General features: G+C 41.1%; 1 pseudogene across 1 annotated transcript in view; it reads left to right on the forward strand.

Moving 5' to 3' along the window:
• Nucleotides 1–10,487, forward strand: part of LOC311132505 (oxysterol-binding protein-related protein 10-like) — a 91,367-nt pseudogene extending 80,880 nt beyond the window's left edge. Inside the window, exons 10-13 of the transcript XR_014615357.1 lie at nucleotides 4,441–4,627; nucleotides 5,223–5,405; nucleotides 9,837–9,990; nucleotides 10,389–10,487. The product of XR_014615357.1 is annotated as an oxysterol-binding protein-related protein 10-like (transcript). The remainder of the gene's footprint in view (nucleotides 1–4,440; nucleotides 4,628–5,222; nucleotides 5,406–9,836; nucleotides 9,991–10,388) is intronic.
• Nucleotides 10,488–10,824: the final 337 nt, after the last annotated feature.

Raw genomic sequence — 10,824 nt, forward strand, 5'->3', positions numbered from 1 at the left:
AAACCATATCCTTGATCAAACTATGAAACATTCATGGCCTCAAACCATATCCTTGATTCATGGCCTCGAACCTATGTACCAAAATACCTTATTCTATTTCATAATGTCGTACACTGTATAATCTCGTCATGTTGAGGACTCGAACCTCTGACCTATGTTATCGTAGTACACATTGAAAGACCCTACACACACTATTGTTACACCCATTCTCCTTCTTCTCTGTAGTTTTTTTAGTCATTACTCTCACCAAACCCTTCTTAGAATCATAGCACCCTGTTATTGTCTAATTTGATCATTCTCCTTACATCCCACTAAATAACTCAATAACTCATCATCTCCCTTTTAAAATATAGAATTTTAAAAGTCTGTTACAGCTAAGCCTTACCACAGATAAGCAGAATTTGACATAATCAAAAAAATGAAATTCTGCTTACCTGTTAGTTTGGCTGTAAACTGCATCCTGTTCGTTTAGACGCCAATCTGTTATGATGAGTTTCTAGGGTATCAAGTGATTACGAATGTAAGGATGTACTTAGACACTTTTGATGAGGAGTTCATATAAGATATTAAATATGTACCATGGTTAGTTATAACAGAAGGACAGAGCTTTGCCTCTATCATCTCCCTCACTCCAGAACAAAGATCCACTCTCTCTATATATACACTCTGTTACATGTCTCTCCATGAACATCTGGTAATCATCATGGGCACTCCCATTCTTTGATGTTATTACTCTTTACCCCAAGTCAGTATATCCTGTCCATCAATCATGCTATCATAAACATCAGTAATCTCCTTTGACATAACGGAATGTAGACTCTGTGGCCCCAAGCCACTTATCTAGTAAATCTAACCTGGTCCCCACGATACTATGACATGACATCATTACACACCATAAGTACATGATTGAGTTCAAATCATATACTTTTTTTAAGCTTAGGTTTTGGAATATACATAGAGATACAGTTGTTGGCAGTTTGAATGGCATTAGCAATGCGCATGCCCCGCCCACCTGAGGATCTGTCTTTTTCAGCCATCTATTTCCTGTGTTCACTTAAATCTCGCTGGATTGATTGCTTTCATACTCCTCCGACTCTTTCATACTCTTGCTTGTGCCTGTCTTTTTTCCCCGTTAACGTTACGACCACGGAAATGTTTGTAATGTCCAGTCAAACACACCACCCTAATGGCTGAAATGGGCTCAATTGAATACATTGTCTTTTCGTTGCATCTATAAGAACGCTAAAGCTTAGTCGGGAATTTAACGCATCGTCTCGACACATCACAAGAAAGAGAAGAAAGCTACCTTTATTTTGATGGGTGTTCATCTTTTGTGGAATTGAAAAAAGTAATCATTTTAATACAGTTGAAATCTTTACAAATTAGATGCACTTAAATGAACACTTGATTATAGTGATATTGTTTCTGATTTCGCAAACAATGTAAAGTATGTATAGAGAGGTGTAATCTAGAGCCAAGCCTGTTGATTTTTTATACGAGGGTATCCTGCAATTGGCACACTTGTTGAATTATGCAACAGAACTTGACAACAACAGTAATTTATGAGGCAGTCTAGACAGAGCAGGTGAGTGCAGGTAGGCCGCAGGGGTATTCAACTCTTACCCTACGAGGTCTGGAGCCTGCTGGTTTTCTGTTCTACCTGATAATTAATTGCACCCTTTTGGTGTCCCAGGTCTAAATCAGTCCCTGATTAGAGGGCAACAATTAAAAAACGGAGCGGAACTGGCTTTGATGTCCTGAGTTGAGTTTGAGGTGCCTAGGCAGAGCACGTTTTTGGTGGTTGCAGTCCTGTACCACCCCTTTATGTAAAACATTTCATATATGCAAATACACCCAGTGTATTTATGCAAATTAGGCACATATAGTTTTCTTTATTGTTACACAAAATATGTATTTTTAAACCCTGATACTATTAGAACATTTATATATGAGTGCATTCTAAGAAAACATTTTGACATTTAACAATAAATTGAATACCTGAATTCCCACCAAAATTCCTGAACTTCGTTCATTATTTGTCCGTGCCAGGAAAATGTTTTATGTGCTATAATGGATGTTTTAAATTCTAAAAGTTTGGAGTATCTTCATCCATTATCCAACTGTTGCATTTGTTAGAATTGTTTTAAAAATATTTAAATAATTTTGATGACCGTTGCTAATGGCATCTACAGCAGCCAGTTTTAGTTTTACTCTCATACCTATCCATTGTGCATAGTCCTCTTGCACAATGGAAGGATATGAGAGTTCTCTGATGGCAATCAATACAATATCAACACAATATCTGTCGTCATGATGCCACAATGTAGGCTTTTCTGAATGAGTCACACTGATGGGATACAGGAAGCCCTTGAACCGAATCGACTGAATCTGTATACATGTTATACTGATTCACCACGTCCAGACAATATTCTCTGGCGTACCTTTTTAATGCCTGGTGAATCATTCACTGTGGGATTGCTTTCGAAGCACAATGGTGACCCTCTCACATTTAGAGGCCTGTGTGGTTTGGCATCTTGATGAGTAATGCGCCTCTAATAAAAATATAATACTTTTTGAGTGGCCGATATTTAGTGCTGCATTGATTGGTGCTGAGTAAGATGATGTCTGATGGAGAAGAGAGTACAGTAAGCATGTATCAGATACAATCTTCTCCTGCTGTGATTTGCGGTGGTTGTGGGTTGTCATGGTGGGTCAATGTGGGGGTTTATAAATGCAATATTTCTGTGCCTTTATGCTTTCAACCAAAGACAGTATTCATTCAGTGACATTGGACATACAGTACAGTACATGGCATACACAGTATGAAGAGGTGAACAGGGTAAGACCAGAGGGTCCAGGAGAGGGTCGAGGAGAGGGATCGATTGCGAAGTACATTTTCCCCACTTGTAATATAGCTAAAATAGTATATGCCAGCCAGTCATGTGATGACCTTCCACATGATTTCTCTACTGACTCAATTATAGTAGTTAGCAATAATACATGTATGGCACGGGCATGACATTCCTTCCATCAGGTGTTCTGTGGTAATTAGGGTGCAAACCGATTTCATTCAGGGAGATTGCACTGCTCATACGAAAGCTAATAGTTAACAGTAGAGGGCAATAGCATTGAATGATGCTTATGGCATTTTCTATGCTTTCCTATGGTTTGCTATAGGGTTAAGTGATAACCCCATAGATGTTTTGCAGTGGAAGATTATTGGTTTCATGAGTAAGACATGAAAGCAATAGATCGGCAACCCATATAGCAGGGGCTGGTGGGATTGCTCATTTGTACTATATGGCCTTATGACCAAACAGACTGTATGGTGACGTAGGTGAAGAGATGTTGTGCATTAACTTTAATGTCCTCCCTTACGGGGAATCCAGTCCACGTATCCCAAAAGATGGTAGTGTGAACATCACAAAGGGAGAGAAATCAATGCATGGGCCGATGTGGGGTCGTGCACAGTGGGTGTCCACTGTTCTTTCTGAGTAACAGAAAAAAAAACCCTGGCTAATGATGCTCACCATTAATGTTGTTAATGAGCCTTAAATCACTGTTGTCACTCTGGGACCATCCGTATGCTTGTTTCTGTTCAACTCAAACACTAAGGAAGATTAAATATTGCAGCTGCAATTCTAGAGTACACGTTTCACAGGCACTTCTACCCAGCTTAAATATTAATCTTAGTGGGACATATTTATGGTATGGAGATACTGTATCTTGCAGAGGATTTTGCCATTTATTTCCCTTGTGGTCTCTGCCAAAGCTTCTGCAGTATTCTATGGCATGTACAGTTTTATTAGAGGTTAATGTAAATTAGTGACGGGTGCTTGGCTATTAGGAACATAACCAATTTACAGGAAATCAGCAAGAGCCACATACCAACCTAAATCATTTGATTGAATTACTGACTCCAACATCTTATTATACATTATAGACAAGGAGCAACACAGTGCAAGGGAAGTTGCTGGGTTCGATTCAAAATGCAGCTTTTGAGTAATAAACAATACAACCTTACCTTATGTAGTTTATTATCTAACCTGTCCCAAGGTCAAGAACCCTTTAGGGCTTTTATCAAATGTGTAGCCTCGGTTCCAGGCGTCTTACACGTTCGAGTTTGTATTTCTAGTACCTTTTGTTTAGTTATTTCTTTACTAATGGCTTTAAATTTCCAGATCAAAGCTCCTGTTTCAAGGAACCAAAATGATAACATTGTTTTTGTTACCACCATGCACTAGTATAGCCTGGTCCCATATCTGTTTGTGTTATCATGTCAACTCCTTGTCAGTTGTCACTCATTGTCTTAACCAAACATGAACAAATGTTTGCAAGAGGTTTCAAGAGAGCAGAAACAGCCTGGGACCAAACTAGCACCAGTAAAATGCTGACCTTTATCTGATCTGACCCTTTGACCTTTCCCCCTCTGCTCCCCAGGGACCTTATGCCTTCTGGAGCATGATGAGGAGTATGTCTTCACGCTGCCCTGTGCCTACGCCCGTTCCATCCTCACCATGCCATGGGTGGAACTGGGTGGCAAAGTCACCATCAACTGTGCCAAGAGCGGCTACTCAGCCACCGTCACATTCCACACTAAGCCTTTCTATGGAGGGAAGGTACACAGGTGGGTCTCTGAATGTATGTATGTGTGTGTGTGGGTGGGTGCGTGTGTGTCTGTGTGTGTAAGAAAGAGAGAGAGAAATGATTTGAATGGAAAAATTCACTTATATGTGTATTAAAGTGGTCAAAAGTTAAGTATTTGGTCCAATATTCCTAGCATGCAATGACTACATCAAGCTTCTGACTACAAACTTGTTGGATGCACTTGCAGTTTGTTTTGGTTGTGTTTCAGATTATTTTGAGCCTAATAGAAATGAATGGTGAACAATGTATTGTGTCATTTTGGAGCCACTTTTATTGTAAATAAGAATATAATGTGTTTCTAAACACTTCTTCATTAATGTGGATGCTACCATGTTTAAGGATAATCATGAATGAATTGTGAATAATGATGAGTGAGAAAGTTACATAAATATCAAACATATTCTATTCTTATTTAAATAAACAAATCAAAAATATGGCACTGTCCAAATACTTTTGAACCTCACTGTAATTCGATATTACTATGGCAGCACAATATATCATAAGAGTAATGTTGAGCAATGATGGGCAGCCACTAAGTACATCTTCTGAACATGGCTGCTATATGTTCCTCTCAGGGTGACTGCAGAGATTAAACAAAACCTGACCAACACTATTGTGTGCAAGGCCCAGGGGGAGTGGAACGGAACCCTGGAGTTCACCTATAGCAGTGGGGAGACCAAAGTGATTGACACAGCCAAACTGCCAATCATCAAGAAGAAGCTCCGGCCTGTGGAAAAGCAGGGACAGAATGAGTCCAGGTAAGATGCTCCTGGGTCCAAGATGCTGTATTTTTGGTCCCTTCTTAGCGGACCAGGGTCGTGTTCATTAGGCACCAAACAGGTTTTTTTCCATTAAGGGTTTTTACAAAGAAAGATCCCTTTAATTAACTCTATCAGTAGTTACCCTTAACCGTTGTACCAATCCTATATCAACAATAGTCTTAAATAGTCAGCTACTATATTCTCATTCTTAAAGTCATTTTTATTTACTAGACTAAAGTTGGAAAATGATGTAGTTAACAGAGTAAGGCAGGGTATAGGCTAATGGAATACAACACAGTTATTGAGGAGAGAATCTCCACAGGTCAATATACATGAACTTCCGTACTTGAACTCAGCAAATACAACAGTACATACATTCACCAGAGTTTTGAGGACGAGATGGTCTTATTAACTGAGAGGGAAAATATGAGAGGCTACTAAAACTTCACAACCGTGAAATTATAGGTTCATCCACCAGGAGTCGCCAGTGGGCTAGGCTATCAGTTCACATCCGAATGTGGACAATGCAGCCACAGTGTTAATCATGATATGTTATTAAGACTAACAATAATCAGTTACTGCCACCGCTTTTACACAGACACAGCGTCACACAAAAGGGAAATTCAATGCAATGAGGTATTTATGTGAATTTGAGTGTCATCTGGTTCAATTGAGTTTCCGTTATGATAGAGTGGTACACAGGGAAAACAGTTGGTCAGGGGTCCTGGTGTTGCCGCTTTCGGTCGAAGAAGGCCCTCTTCCGAGCTCAAGCATAGGCTATCTTTCTCTCTCAGTTCGTTCAGTCCAAAGAGATAACATTTGTTAAGGCACTCGGGTTCGGTTCCCCTTTTGAGAGCGTTGAATACTCAGTGGTTCGTCGTGAGTGAACAAATATACGGGTTCAGCAGAGTTCCTCTTAGGTGATTGATCTGTCTGAGTTGGATAAGGCTTCCTTGATCTGCGTTTTGGTTTCCAAGAAGAAGGGATCATTCTTTCCACGGGTGTGTCCTCACCCTGCGGTACCTGATCTGATTTCTGTTTAGTAAGTCCTCTAATTTATAGGGAGTCTTAGAGAAGGTGGGCTCTAACGGCCGGACAATGTCATTAGGACCGCCCAGTTGATCCGGGGAACAAAACACATTTAATGCTCATATGAGATAAACATGAGATATCCTCATAAGTGTTCACAGAATATTAAAAGCTGTTTTGAATGAGAAAAACAATCTCTAAGATGAAATACATAGTCTGTGGAGTACAAATTTGACCATGATAAAGTCCAGACATTTTATGTTACAAAATCCACATTATACCTTTTAATAACATGGAAAAAAGAGAGGAAAAGTATCACAATGTACACTGAACAAAAATATAAACGCAACATGTAAAGTGTTGGTCCCATGTTTCCTGAGCTGAAATAAAAGATCCTCGAAATGTTCCATACGTACAAAAAGCTTATTTCTCTCCAATATTGTACTCAAATGTGTTTACATCCCTGTTAGTGAACATTTCTCCTTTGCCAAGATAATCCATCCTCCTGACAGTTGTGGCATATCAAAAAGCTGATTAAACAGCATGATCATTACATAGGTGCACCTTGTGCTGGGGACAATAAAAGGCCACTCTAAAATTTGCAGTGCCACAGATGTCTCAAGTTTTGAGGGAGCGTGCAATTGGCATGCTGACTGCAGGAATGTCTACCATAAGCTGCCTCCAACATCGTTTTAGAGAATTTAGCAGTACTTCCAACCGGCCTCACAACCGCAGACCATGTGTATGGCGTCGTGTGGGCGAGCGGTTCAACGTTGTGAACAGAGTGCCCCATGGTGGCGGTGTGGTTATGATATGGGCAGGCATAATTGCATTTTATCGATGGCAATTTGAATGCACAGAGATACAGTGGGGGAAAAAAGTATTTAGTCAGCCACCAATTGTGCAAGTTCTCCCACTTTTTCATCATAGGTACACGTCAACTATGACAGACAAAATGAGATTTTTTTTCTCCAGAAAATCACATTGTAGGACTTTTAATGAATTTATTTGCAAATTATGGTGGAAAATAAGTATTTGGTCAATAACAAAAGTTTCTCAATACTTTGTTATATACCCTTTGTTGGCAATGACACAGGTCAAACGTTTTCTGTAAGTCTTCACAAGGTTTTCACACACTGTTGCTGGTATTTTGGCCCATTCCTCCATGCAGATCTCCTCTAGAGCAGTGATGTTTTGGGGCTGTCGCTGGGCAACACAGACTTTCAACTCCCTCCAAATATTTTCTATGGGGTTGAGATCTGGAGACTGGCTAGGCCACTCCAGGACCTTGAAATGCTTCTTACCAAGCCACTCCTTCGTTGCCCGGGCGGTGTGTTTGGGATCATTGTCATGCTGAAAGACCCAGCCACGTTTCATCTTCAATGCCCTTGCTGATGGAAGGAGGTTTTCACTCAAAATCTCACGATACATGGCCCCATTCATTCTTTCCTTTACACAGATCAGTCGTCCTGGTCCCTTTGCAGAAAAACAGCCCCAAAGCATGATGTTTCCACCCCCATGCTTCACAGTAGGTATGGTGTTCTTTGGATGCAACTCAGCATTCTTTGTCCTCCAAACACGACGAGTTGAGTTTTTACCAAAAAGTTCTGTTTTGGTTTCATCTGACCATATGACATTCTCTCAATCCTCTTCTGGATCATCCAAATGCACTCTAGCAAACTTCAGACGGGCCTGGACATGTACTGGCTTAAGCAGGGGGACACGTCTGGCACTGCAGAATTTGAGTCCCTGGCGGCGTAGTGTGTTACTGATGGTAGGCTTTGTTACTTTGGTCCCAGCTCTCTGCAGGTCATTCACTAGGTCCCCCCGTGTGGTTCTGGGATTTTTGCTCATCGTTCTTGTGATCATTTTGACCCCACGGGGTGAGATCTTGCGTCGAGCCCCAGATCGAGGGAGATTATCAGTGGTCTTGTATGTCTTCCATTTCCTAATAATTGCTCCCACAGTTGATTTCGTCAAACCAAGCTGCTTACCTATTGCAGATTCAGTCTTCCTAGCCTGGTGCAGGTCTACAATTTTGTTTCTGGTGTCCTTTGACAGCTCTTTGGTCTTGGCCATAGTGGAGTTTGGAGTGTGACTGTTTGAGGTTGTGGACATGTGTCTTTTATACTGATGATAAGTTCAAACAGGTGCCATTAATACAGGTAACGAGTGGAGAACAGAGGAGCCTCTTAATGAAGAAGTTATAGGTCTGTGAGAGCCAGAAATCTTGCTTGTTTGTAGGTGACCAAATACTTATTTTCCACCATAATTTGCAAATAAATTCATTAAAAATCCTACAATGTGATTTTCTGGAAAAAAAAATCTCAATTTGTCTGTCATAGTTGACGTGTACCTATGATGAAAATTACAGGCCTCTCTCATCTTTTTAAGTGGGAGAACTTGCACAATTGGTGGCTGACTAAATACTTTTTTTCCCCACTGTACCTTGATGAGATCCTGAGGCCCATTGTCATGCCAATAATCTGCCGGCATCACCTCATGTTTCAGCATGATAATGCACGGCCCCATGTCGCAAGGTCTGTACACAATTCCTGGAAGTTGAAAATGTCCCAGTTCTTCCATGGCCTGCATATTTACTAGACATGTCACGCATTGAGCATGTTTAGGATGCTCTGGATCGACGTTGCTGGATATATTCCTGCCAATATCCAGCAACTTCACACAGCCATTGAAGAGGAGTGGGACAACATTCCACAGGCCACAATCAACAGCCTGATCAACTCTATGCGAAGGAGATGTGTCGCACTGAATGAGGCAAATGGTGGATACACCAGAGACTGACTGGTTTTCTGATCCACGCCCCTACCTTTTTTTTAAGGTATCTGTGACCAAAAAATGCAGATCTGTATTCCCAGCAATGTGATATCCATAGATTAGGGCCTAATTTATTTATTTCAGTTGACTGATTTCTATATATGAACTGTAACTCAGTAAAATCTTTGAAATTGTTGCATGTTGTGTTTATATTTTTGTTCAGTACATATTCAGGTTATATCAACATGTCATGAGTCCAAGTTTTAATACAGTGAAGAAACGTGTTTAGTTGTCCTTTTGCGCCATTCCCTCTTTGTTAAGGAGATTGAAGGAAGAAAAGTTCCTTTGTTGGAGCACAACTCTGTCGCCAAAGGTCTCTGATGACCTTCCCCCCCTTAATACACGTGAGTCGTAAAAGGGGTCTCCTGACAAACAGCAGTGCATTCAGAGTTGTAATAGGATGGTGGGGAAGAGCAGTTTGTTTGTTCTGTGATGGGTTGAATGGGGGCACTGTCAATTACAGGATCTGTAAATCTTGGCATGGAATGTCATGCTCTGTCCACTCGTGTGCTCATGATACAAAATTATATACACTTTCTTTATGTGTCTGTGTTTGTGTAGGCAGGTATGGCAGCATGTCACCAAGTCACTGAAGGAGGGGAACATTGACGAGGCCACGGAACACAAGCATCGTCTAGAGGAGCGCCAGAGAGAGGAGGAGAGGCAGAGAGCTGCAGATAACTCGCCCTGGACACCCAAATATTTCAGCAAAAAGGTACAGTTACAGGAGGAAGTTGAGCCAGGGTTTAATATAAAACTAGGGTTGGGGCTATATGTTCAATCCTATCCCTTACCTTGGTTGATCATACCTTTACCTTACTTTCTACCCTAATTTTCTCTTTGGACCCATGAAGTGCTGGAGCTCGGTTCCACCTGGCTCTCACTTTGACCTAACCTAACGTAGCAGGGGTCAAATAACTCCTGAGCGGAGTTCCCACATCCGGTTTCAGCGGAAAAGGAAGCTAGGTTGAATCAGCTTTATCCCTGAAAACCAGATACATCTGGTTGTTGGCAACTCCACTAAGGGTGCTTTGTCCCAAGGTGTAGGAGCCCTGCTCCAGGTGAATCCGTCTCAATTTAACCACTGATGCTCATCTTGTTTTGTGTCTTTAGGGAGAAGGCTGGATCTACCACAATACTCTGTGGAAATCTCACTGACACAAGAACCAGACTGCTCTAATGGACACTAACAGAGAGCCTCTATCCCCCTAAATGAGGAGCTAGGCCAGGGGAAGGATAATGATGGAACAGTCTCTTGAGGGAGTGACGCCACTCTCTAATGGGACCCGAGATACTGACTCTTAATGACATGGACAAAGGACACACTCATGGGGATCAAGGTGCCAAAGTGGTTTCCACTTGAACTACGAGGGTGGGACAGATATCGATATTTATAGTGTTCGAGGTAGAGCATTTTGATTTTTCACTTTTCCAAGGCCATATTCTTTGCAAATGCGCAGTATGACATGATTTGCAACTGGTATTTTTTTTCCAGTTGTGTTGACACATACATTGTTGTTTTTGGTTCAATCACCTTTATTTGTCACGC

The sequence above is a fragment of the Coregonus lavaretus genome (genome assembly GCF_964263955.1).
Source record: "Coregonus lavaretus genome assembly, chromosome: 7".
In the NCBI taxonomy this organism is placed as follows: Eukaryota; Metazoa; Chordata; class Actinopteri; order Salmoniformes; family Salmonidae; genus Coregonus; species Coregonus lavaretus.